Source organism: Pongo pygmaeus, chromosome 8 (assembly GCF_028885625.2).
Source record: "Pongo pygmaeus isolate AG05252 chromosome 8, NHGRI_mPonPyg2-v2.0_pri, whole genome shotgun sequence".
NCBI lineage: Eukaryota > Metazoa > Chordata > Mammalia > Primates > Hominidae > Pongo > Pongo pygmaeus.
In genome coordinates, this window is record NC_072381.2 from 74,847,440 (window position 1) to 74,857,482 (window position 10,043).

A 10,043-nucleotide genomic window follows, 5' to 3' on the forward strand; every position below is an offset into this window, starting at 1 on the left:
TATGGCACCATTTTATTTCTTTACAAGATACTGTCATCCCTTTTACTAATTCTTATTTTTTGGGGGGGCTATTAAATTATATAGGAAAACCAAGTCTTTTTCCTTGACTGTATTAGTCAGGGTTCTCTAGAGAAATAGAGTCGCTAAGATATATGTGTGTGTATATATATGTGTGTGTGTGTGTGTGTGTGTGTGTGTGTATACATATACACGAGGAGATTTACTATAGGAATTGCTTTATGTGGTTAAGGAGGCTGAGAAGTCTCAAGATCTGCCATCCGCAAGCTGGAGAACCAGAAAAACTGGTGGTATAGTTCAGTTCGGGTCTGAAAGCTCAAAAACCAAGAATGCTGATGTCTAGGGGCAGGAAAAGATGGATGTCTCAGCTCAGTAAGAGAGAGAAAAAATTTTCCCTTCCTCTGCCTTTTTGTTCTGTTTAGGCCCTCAGTGGATTGGATGCTGCCTGCCTGCATTGGTGAGGGTGGTCTTCTTTACTCAGTCTACTGATGCGGATGTTTATCTCTTCTGGAGATACCCTCACAAACACACCCATAGATAACATTTTACCAGATATCTGGACATCTGTATTAAGCAGGGTTCTCTAGAGGGACAGAACTAATAGGATAGATGTATATATTAAAGGGAGTTTATTAAGGAGAATTGACTCACATGATCAGAAGGTAAAGTCCCACGATAGGCTGTTTGCAGGTTGAGGAGCAAGGAAGCCAGTGGTGGATCACTCTGAGTCCCAAAACCTCAAAAGTAGGGAAGCTGACAGTGTAACAGCCTTCAGTCTGTGGCCAAAGGCCCGAGAGCCCCTGGCAAACCACTGGTGTAAGTCTAAGAGTCCAAAAGCTGAAGAACTTTGAGTCTGATGTTCGAGGGCAGGAAGCATCCAACACTGGAGAAAGATGAAGGTCGGAACACTCAGCAAGTCTGCTCTTTCCAACTTCTGCCTGCTTTATTCTAGCCACATTGGCAGCTGATTAGATGGTGCCCACCCAGAGTGAGGGTGGGTCTGCCTCCCCCAGTCCACTGACTCAAATGTTTGCCTCCTTTGACATCACCCTCACAGACACACCCAGGAACAATACTTTGCATCCTTCAATCCAATCAAGTTGACACTCAGTATTAACCATCACAGCATCTGTTAGCCCAGTCAAGTTGATAAGTAAAATTAACCACCACATTGAACTTAGAGAGCTCATCTATGCCCATGCCTTTAAATACACAGAGATATTTGCTAAATATTTATTGTTTAAAGCTGCTATGTTTAGGGATAGTTTGTCATACAGCAATAGATAACTAAGGCATTCAGTTTTTCCCCCTAGAACTAGATACCTTTGCTCTCTTCCATGTTTCTGTCAGATGTTTTCTGTTTACCCAGCAGGCTGGAAAACACTCTTGATTCAAAATGCCTAGCACAGTGCTTAATATGTAGTAGGTACTTAATATATGATAATTATCTTTTTTTGTTGTGAAAACAATATGATGTTAATAAAAAGTTTGATGTTAATAAAAATAGAAAAAACCTCACCCCACCTAAGTCTTTTAAAAACTGTGCTTTTAGTCCTTTCCCCTACACTTATATATATATTTTTACATAGCTGTAACTGTGTACATGGTAATTTTTCTACTTTTGTTATATTGAGGTAAAATTCACCATTTTAACCATTCAAGTGTATGATTTCAGTGGTTTCCATTACATCCATAATATTGTGTTACTGTCACTACTGTATATTCCAGAGCATTTTCATCAGCCGAAGAGGAAAACCTGAACTCATTAAGTAACCACTCTTCACTCCCCACTTTCCTCAGCCCCTGCAATCACTAATCTGCTTTCTGTCTCTATATTCTGTTTGCCTATTACATTTTATGTAAATAGAATTATACAATATGTGGCTTTTTGTGTCCATTTTTTTCTCTTAGCACGTTTGCAAGGTTTATCCATGTTACAGCATGTATTGCTACTTCGTTTATTTTTTAGTGTTTTGAAAATATTGTTACTTGCGTTTTAAAAAATTATTTATTTTTATTGATGCATAATAGATGTACATTGTTTTGAGGTACATATGATCATTTAATACATGATTTGTAAATATTAAATTGGTGTAGTTAGGATATCCATCACCTTAAATATTTGTCTTTTTTATACTAGAAATATTTGAATTATTCTCTTCTAGCTTTTTTGAAATGTACAATAGACTACTGTAGACTATAGACACCCTACTGATCTATCTAAAAACTAGGTCTTATTTCTTCTATTAAACTATTGAATAGGTGTAAATATGTACCCGTTAATCAACTTCTTTTCATCTCCCTGTTTCCCCCACCCTACCCGGCCTCTGGTAACCACCAGTCTACTCTCTATCTTCATAAGATCCACTGTTTTACCTCCCGCATATGAGTGAGAACATGCAATATCTGTCTTTCTGTGCTTGGCTTATTTCACCTAAGATAATGAACTTCAGTTCCATACATGTTGCTGCAAATGACAGGATTTCATTCTTTTTTATGGCTGGATAATATTTATACCACTTTTTCTTTATCCATTCTTCCATTGATGAGCATTTAGATCAATTCCATATTTTGGCTGTCGTGAATAGTGCTTTGATAAACATGGGAGTGCATATATCTTTTTGGGATATTGATTTTCTTTCTTTTCTTTCTTTCTTTTCTTTTCTTTTTGAGACAGAGACTCACTTTTGTCACCCAGGCTGGAGTGCAATGGTGCGATCTCGGCTCATTGCAACCTCGCTTCCCTGGTTCAAGTGATTCTCCTGACTCAGCCTCATGAGTAACTGCGGTCACACCGTATGCCACCACACCTGGCTAATTTTTGTATTTTTAGTAGAGATGGGGTTTTACCATGTTGGCCAGGCTGGTCTCAAACTCCTGACCTCAAATGATCCATCTGCCTCAGCCTCCCAAAGTGCTGGGATTACAGGCATGAGCCACCATGCCCTGCGGATTTTCTTTCTTTCGGATATATACCCAGTAGTGGAATTGCTGGATCATATGGTAGTTCTATTTTTAGTCTTTTGAGGAACCTCCATACCGTTTTCCATGGTGGCTGTACTAATTTACATTCTTGCCGATCGCGTATAATGGTTTCCCTTTCTTTACATCCTTGCCAGCATCAGTTGTTGCTTGTCTTTTTTATAAGAACCATTTAAACTGGGGTGAGATGATATCTCGTTGTAGTTTTGATGTGCATTTCTTTGACGGTTAGTGATATTGAGCATTTTTTCATATACCCATTGCTATTTGTATATCATCATCTTTTTTTTTTTTTTTTTTTTTAAAGATAAGGTCTCACCCTGTCACCCAGGCTGGAGTGCAGTGGAGTGATCATAGGTCACTGCAGCCTTGAACTCTTGGGCTCAAGTGATCCTCTCGCCTCAGCTTCCTAAGTAGCTAGGACTATTACAGGCATGGGTAAATTTTTAATTTTTTTGTTTTGTAGAGATAGGGTCTCACTATATTTTCCAGGCTGGTCTCAAACTTCTGTCCTCAGTTGATCCTCCCACGTCAGCCTCCCTAAGTGCTGAGATTACAGGCTTGTGACACCATGTCCAGCCATGTATGTATTCTTTTGAGAAATGTCTGTTCAGCTCTTTTGCCCATTTTCTGATCAGATTATTGTCATTTTTTTCTCCATTGAGTTGTTTGAGCTCCTTATATACTCTGGTTATTAATCGTTTGTCAGATGGGTAGTTTGCAGATCTTTTCCCCCGTTCTGTGGGTTGTTTTGCACTTTGTTGATTGTTTCCTCTGCTGTACAGAAGACTTTTATCCTGATAAAATCCCAGTTGTCTATTTTTGCTTTGGCTGCCTGTGCTTTTGAGGTCTTACACAGAAAATCTTGCCCAGACCAATGTCCTGGAGCATTTCCCCAATGTTTTCTTCTGTTAATACTAGTTTCGTAGTTTCAGGTCTTAGTCTTAAGTCTTTTGTCCATTTTGATTTGATTTTTGTGTATGGTGAGAGATGGGGTCTAGTTTTGTTCCTTCTTTTTTTAAATTTTATTTTATTTTAAGTTCTGAGATACATTTGCATGATGTGCAGGTTTGTTACATAGGTAAACGTGTGCCATGGTGGTTTGCTGTACCTATCAACCCATCACCTAGGTATTAAGCCCCACATGCATTAGCTGTTTATCCTGATGCTCTCCCTCCCAACGCCCCCCCAATAGGCTCCAGTGTGTGTTGTTTCCCTCCCTGTGTCCATGTGTTCTCATTATTCAGCTCCCACTTGTACATGCGGTGTTTGGTTTTCTGTTCCTGTGTTAGTTTGCTGAAAATAATGGCTTCTAGCTCCATCCATGTCCCTGCAAAGGTCACGATCTTGTTCCATTTTATGGCTGCAGAGCATTCCATGGTGTATATGTACCACATTTTCTTTATCCAGTCCATCAGTGATGGACAGTTGGGTTGATTCCATGTCTTTGCTATTGTGAATAGTGCTGCAATAAACATATGTGTGCATGTATCTTTATAACAGAATGATTTAAGTTCCTTTGGGTATATACCCAGTAATGGGATTGCTGAGTTAAATGGTATTTCTGGTTCTAGATACCTGAGGAATCACCACACTGTCTTCCACAATTGTTGAACTAATTTACATTCTCACCAACAGTGTAAAAGCATTCCTTTTTCTCCACAACCTTGCCAGCATCTGTTGTTTCTTGACTTTATAATAATTGCCATTCTAACTTATCAGATGGTGTCTCATTGTGGTTTTGATTTGCATTTCTCTAATGATCAGTAATGTTGAGCTTTTTTTCATAAGTTTCTTGGCCACGTAAATGTCTTCTTTTGAGAAGTGTCTGTTCATGTCCTTTGCCCACTTTTTTGATGGGGTTTTTCATTGTTTTCTTGTAAATTTGTTTAAGTTTCTTGTAGATTCTGGATATTAGACCTTTGTCAGAGGGATAGATTGCAAACATTTTGTCCGATTCCATAGGTTGTCTGTTCACTGTGATGATAGTTTCTTTTGCTGTGCAGAAGCTCTTTCATTTAATTAGGTCCTATTTGTCAATTTTTGCTTTTGTTGCAATTGCTTTTGATGTTTTGTCATGAAATCTTTGTTTATGTCCTGAATGGTATTGCCTAGATTTTTTTCTAGGGTTTTTATAGTTTTTGGTTTTACATTTAAGTCTTTAATCCATCTTTAGTTAATTTTTGTATGAATTATAAAGAAAGGGTCCAGTTTCAATTTTCTGCGTGTGGCTAGCCAGTTTTCCCAGCACCATTTATTAAATAGGGAATCCTTTCCCCATTGCTTGTTTTTATCAGGTTTGTTAAATGTCAGATGATTGTAGATGTGTGGCCTTATTTCTGAGATCTCTATTCTGTTCCATTGGTCTATGTGTCTGTTTTGGTACCAGTTCCATGCTGTTTTGGTTACTATTGCCTTGCAGTATAGTTTGAAGTTGGGTAACATGATGCCTCCAGCTTTGTTCTTTTTGCTTAGGATTGTCTTGGCTATATGGGGTCTTTTTTGGTTCCGTAAGAATTTTAAAGGAGTTTTTTCTAATTTTGTGAAAAACGGCAATGGTAGTTTAATGGGAATAGCATTGAATCTATAAATTACTTTGGGTAGTATGGCCATTTTCACGATATTGATTCTCTCTATCCATGACCGTGGAATGTTTTTCCATTTGTTTGTGTCCTCTCTTATTTCGTTGAGCACTGGTTTGTAGTTCTCCTTGAAGAGGTCCTTCACATCCCTTTTAAGCTGTATTCCTAAGTATTTTATTTGTAGCAGTTGTGAGTGGGAGTTCATTCATGATTTGGCTGTCTGTTTGTCTATTGTTGGTGTATAGGAATGCTTGTGATTTTTGCACATTGATTTTGTATCCTGAGACTTTGCTGAAGCTGCTTATCAGCTTAAGGAGCTTTTGGGCTGAGACAATGGGATTTTCTAAATATAGGATTATGTTGTCTGCAGAGACAGTTTAACTTCCTCTCTTCCTATTTGAATACCTTTTATTTCCTTCTCTTGCCTATTTGAATACCTTTTATTTCCTTCTCTTGCCTGATTGCCCTGGCCAGAACTTACACACTATGTTGAATAGGAGTGGTGAGAAAGAGAGAGGGCATCCTTGTTTTGTGCCAGGTTTCAAGGGGAATGCTTCCAGCTTTTGCCCGTTTAGTATGATATTGACTGTGGGTTTGTCAGAAATGGCTCTTAATATTTTGAGGTGTGTTCCATCAATTCCTAGTTTATTGAGAGTTGTTAACATGAAGGATGTTAAATTTTATCAATGGCCTTTTCTGCATCTGTTGAGATAATTGCGTGGCTTTTGTCTTTAGTTCTGTTTATGTGATGAATTACATTTATTGATTTGTGTATGTTGAACCAGCCTTGAATCCCAGGGATAAAGCTGACTTGATCATGGTGGATAACCTCTTTGATGTGCTGCTGGATTTGGTTTGCCAGTATTTTATTGAGGACTTTTGCATCAGTGTTCATCAGGGATATTGGCCTGAGGTTTTCTTTTTTTGTTGTATCTGTGCCAGGTTTTGGTATCAGGATGATGCTGGCCTCATAAAATGAGTTAGAGAAAAGTCCCTTCTTTTCAGTTGTTTGGAATAATTTCAGAAGGAATAGTACCTGCTCCTCTTTGAACCTCTTGTCGAATTTGGCTGTAAATCTATCTGGTCCTGAGCTTTTTTTTTTTTTTTGGTTGGTAGCTATTTATTACTGCCTCAATTTCAGAACTTGTTATTGGTCTATTCAGGGATTCGAATTCTTCTTGGTTTAGTCTTGAGATGGTGTATGTGTCCAGGAATTTATCAATTTCTTCTAGATTTTCTAGTTTATTTGCATAGAGGTGTTTATAGTATTCTCTGATGGTTGGTTGTATTTCTGTGGGGTCATTGGTGATATCTCCTTCATCATTTTTTATTGTGTCTATTTGATTCTTCTCCTTTTTCTTCATTAGTCTAGCTAGCGGTCTATCTATTTTTTTTTATGATCATTATTTTTTATTATTTATCTTTACATTCTCAGTGTTGGCAGAGTTTCTTGTGCTTGACAAACATTTGTTCAGATCAGATAAGTGGAAAAAACTGTCATTTGCTTATTCAAGCCATGCTTTTCTGTGATATTCTGATCCTAGTTGAACATACAGAAATAAATGTCTAAAACAGCACCTTGATTCTGGCCTACAACAGGATGAAGTTCACTGTGATCTCAGATAAGCTTGGCTAAAATAGGACTTGAGTGGAGATGTCACACTTCAGCGAAGAAAGAGAATCCCCTGTGTAATCTCACCAGGAGATTCAACTTCAATATTCTGCACTGAAGGGATAGTCCTCCGAATGAGAGGATTGCAACATGTTGCAGGCCCTCCAGTTTCTGTTGAAGCTGAGTATGGTTGCCATCTCCTCATCATTCAATTTAAAGTCAAAGACCTGAATGTTCTCAACAATGCATGCTGGTGTCACAGACTTGGGGATCACAATCACATTCCTCTGGATATGGAAACAGATCAGAACGTGGGCTGTGGTTTTTTGTGATTTGCAGCAATCTCCTTAATCTTGGGATCCTCCAGCAGGGAAGGGTCCTCTGGCTTGGCCCAAGGTCTATCCGGAGAGCCTAGGGGGCTGTAGGCCATAATGGTGATGCCTTTGGGGTGGCAGTACTGGATCAGTTTCTCCTGCATGAGGTATGGGTGACACTCAACCTGGTTAGTCACTGGTTTATATTTCAGTCCAGGTTTGTTCAAGAGCCTCTCTATCTGGAAGTGGTTGAAAGTGGAGACCCCAAGGGCTTTCACCAGCCCCTCGTCCACCAGCTCCTCCATGGCCTCCCGGGCATCCAAGAACATTGCTTTTCCACCGATCATGTTACCTTTATCATCTTTGGGGAAAAAGTCATCCCCAGACTTGTATCCCTGTGCCAGTGAATAAGATAGATGTCCAGATAACTCAGCTTCAGATCCTTGAGGGTCTTCTCAAAGGCTTTCCTCACAAGGGGTCTCTCAAAGAAAGTGGGCCACAACTTGTTGATGATGAAGAGGTCCTCCCGCTTTACAGCCTTCTCTTGGATCTTCTCTTGGATGGCTTCCCCCACCTCATGTTCATTCTGATAGACATAGGCACAGTCAATGTGGCGATATCTTGCATCAATGGCCACCTTCACCACTTCTTTCACTTTGCTGAGAGGAGACTTCCAAGTGCCCAGGCCCACAATGGGCATCTTGGCTTTGGTACTGAGCTCCACAAAGATGGCCATGGTTGGTGCAGAAATGATTCTGAGTGAGCACTAGAAGTCTCACGTCCTGCCGTGTCCAGAGTTGGTTCCTTCCTGTGGGTTCTTGGTCTCACTGACTTCAAGAATGAAGCCACGGACCTTCGTGGTGAGTGTTACAGCTCTTAAAGATGGTGTGTCTGGAGTTTATTCCTTCAGATATGTCCAGAGTTTCTTCCTGCTGGTGGGTTCATAGTCTCGCTGACTTCAAGATGAGGCTGCGGACCTTCACGGCGAGTGTTACAGCTCTTAAAAGGTGGTGCAGACTGAAAGAGTGAGCAGCAGCAAGATTTATTGTGAAGAGTGAAAGAACAAAGCTTCCACAGCGTGGAAGGGGACCCGAGTGGGTTGCCTGCGGTCTATCTATTATATTAATTTTTTTCAAAAAACCAGCTCCTGGATTCATTGGTTTTTTTGAAGGGTTTTTTATGTCTCTGTCTCCTTCAGTTCCACTCTGATCTTAGTTATTTCTTGTCTTTTGCTAGCTTTTGGATTTGTTTGCTCCTGCCTCTCTTTATCTTTTAGTTGTGATGTTAGGGTGTCAATTCAAGATCTTTCTTGCTTTCTGATGTGGGCATTTAGTGCTATAAATTTCCCTTTTAACACTGCTTTAGCTGCATCCCAGAAATTCTGGTACATTGTCTCTTTTTTTCTCATTGGTTTCAAAGAACTTCTTGATTTCTCAATTTCATTATTTACCTAGGAGTCACTCAGGAGCAGGTTGTTCAATTTCCATGTAGTTGTGTGGTTTTGAGTCACTTTCTTAATCTTGAGTTCTAATTTAATTGCACTATGGTCTGAGAGACTGTTTGTTATGATTTCAGTTCTTTTGCATTTGCTGAGGAGTGTTTTACTTCCAATTATGTGATCAATTTTAGAGTATGTGCCATGTGGCACTGAGAAGAATGTATATTCTGTTTTCTTTGGATGGAGAATTCTGTAGATATCCATCAGGTCCACTTGATCCAGAGCTGAGTTCAAGTTTTGAATATCCTTGTTAATATTCTGTCTCGATGATCTGTGTAATATTGATGGTGGGGTGTTAAAGTCTCCCACTATTATTGTGTGGTAGTCTTAGTCTCCTTGTAAGTCTCCAGGAACTTGTTTTATGAATCTGGGTGTTTCTGTATAGGGTGCATATATATTTAGATTGTTAGTTCTTCTCGTTGAATTAATCCCTTTACCATTATGTACTGCCCTTGTCTTTTTTGATCTTTGTTGGTTTAAAGTCTGTTTTGTCAGAAAGTAGGATTGCAACCCCTGCTTTTGTTTCTTTTTCCATTTGCTTGTTAAATATTCCTCCATCCCTTCATTTTGAGCCTATGTGTGTCTTTGCACATGAGATGGGTCTCTTGAAGACAGCACACCAATTCATCTTGACTCTATTCAATTTGCCAGTCTGTGTGTTTTAACTGGGGCATTTAGCCTATTTACATTTAAGGTTAAATTGTTATGTGTGAATTTGATCATGTAATAATGATGCTAGCTGCTTATTTTGCAGACTACTTGATAGCAGTTTCTTCAAAGTGTCATTGGTTTTTGCACTTCAGTGTGTTTTTGCAGTGGCTGGTACTGGTTTTTCCTTTCCATATTTAGCACTTTTTTCAGGAGCTCTTGTAAGGTAGGCCTGGCAGTGACAAATCCCCTCAACATTTGCTTGTTTGAAAAATATTTTATTTCTCCTTTGCTTAGAAACTTAGCTTGGCTGGATATGAAATTCTGGGTTGGAAATTCTTTTCTTTAAGAATGTTGAATATTGGCCTACATTCTCTACTGGCTTGTAG

The 10,043-nt window shown here is 39.2% G+C and overlaps 1 pseudogene; it reads right to left on the bottom strand.

The window, feature by feature from the left end:
• Positions 1 to 7,295: 7,295 nt before the first annotated feature.
• On the bottom strand, positions 7,296 to 8,268 carry LOC129006043 (aldo-keto reductase family 1 member B10-like; annotated as a pseudogene).
• Positions 8,269 to 10,043: the final 1,775 nt, after the last annotated feature.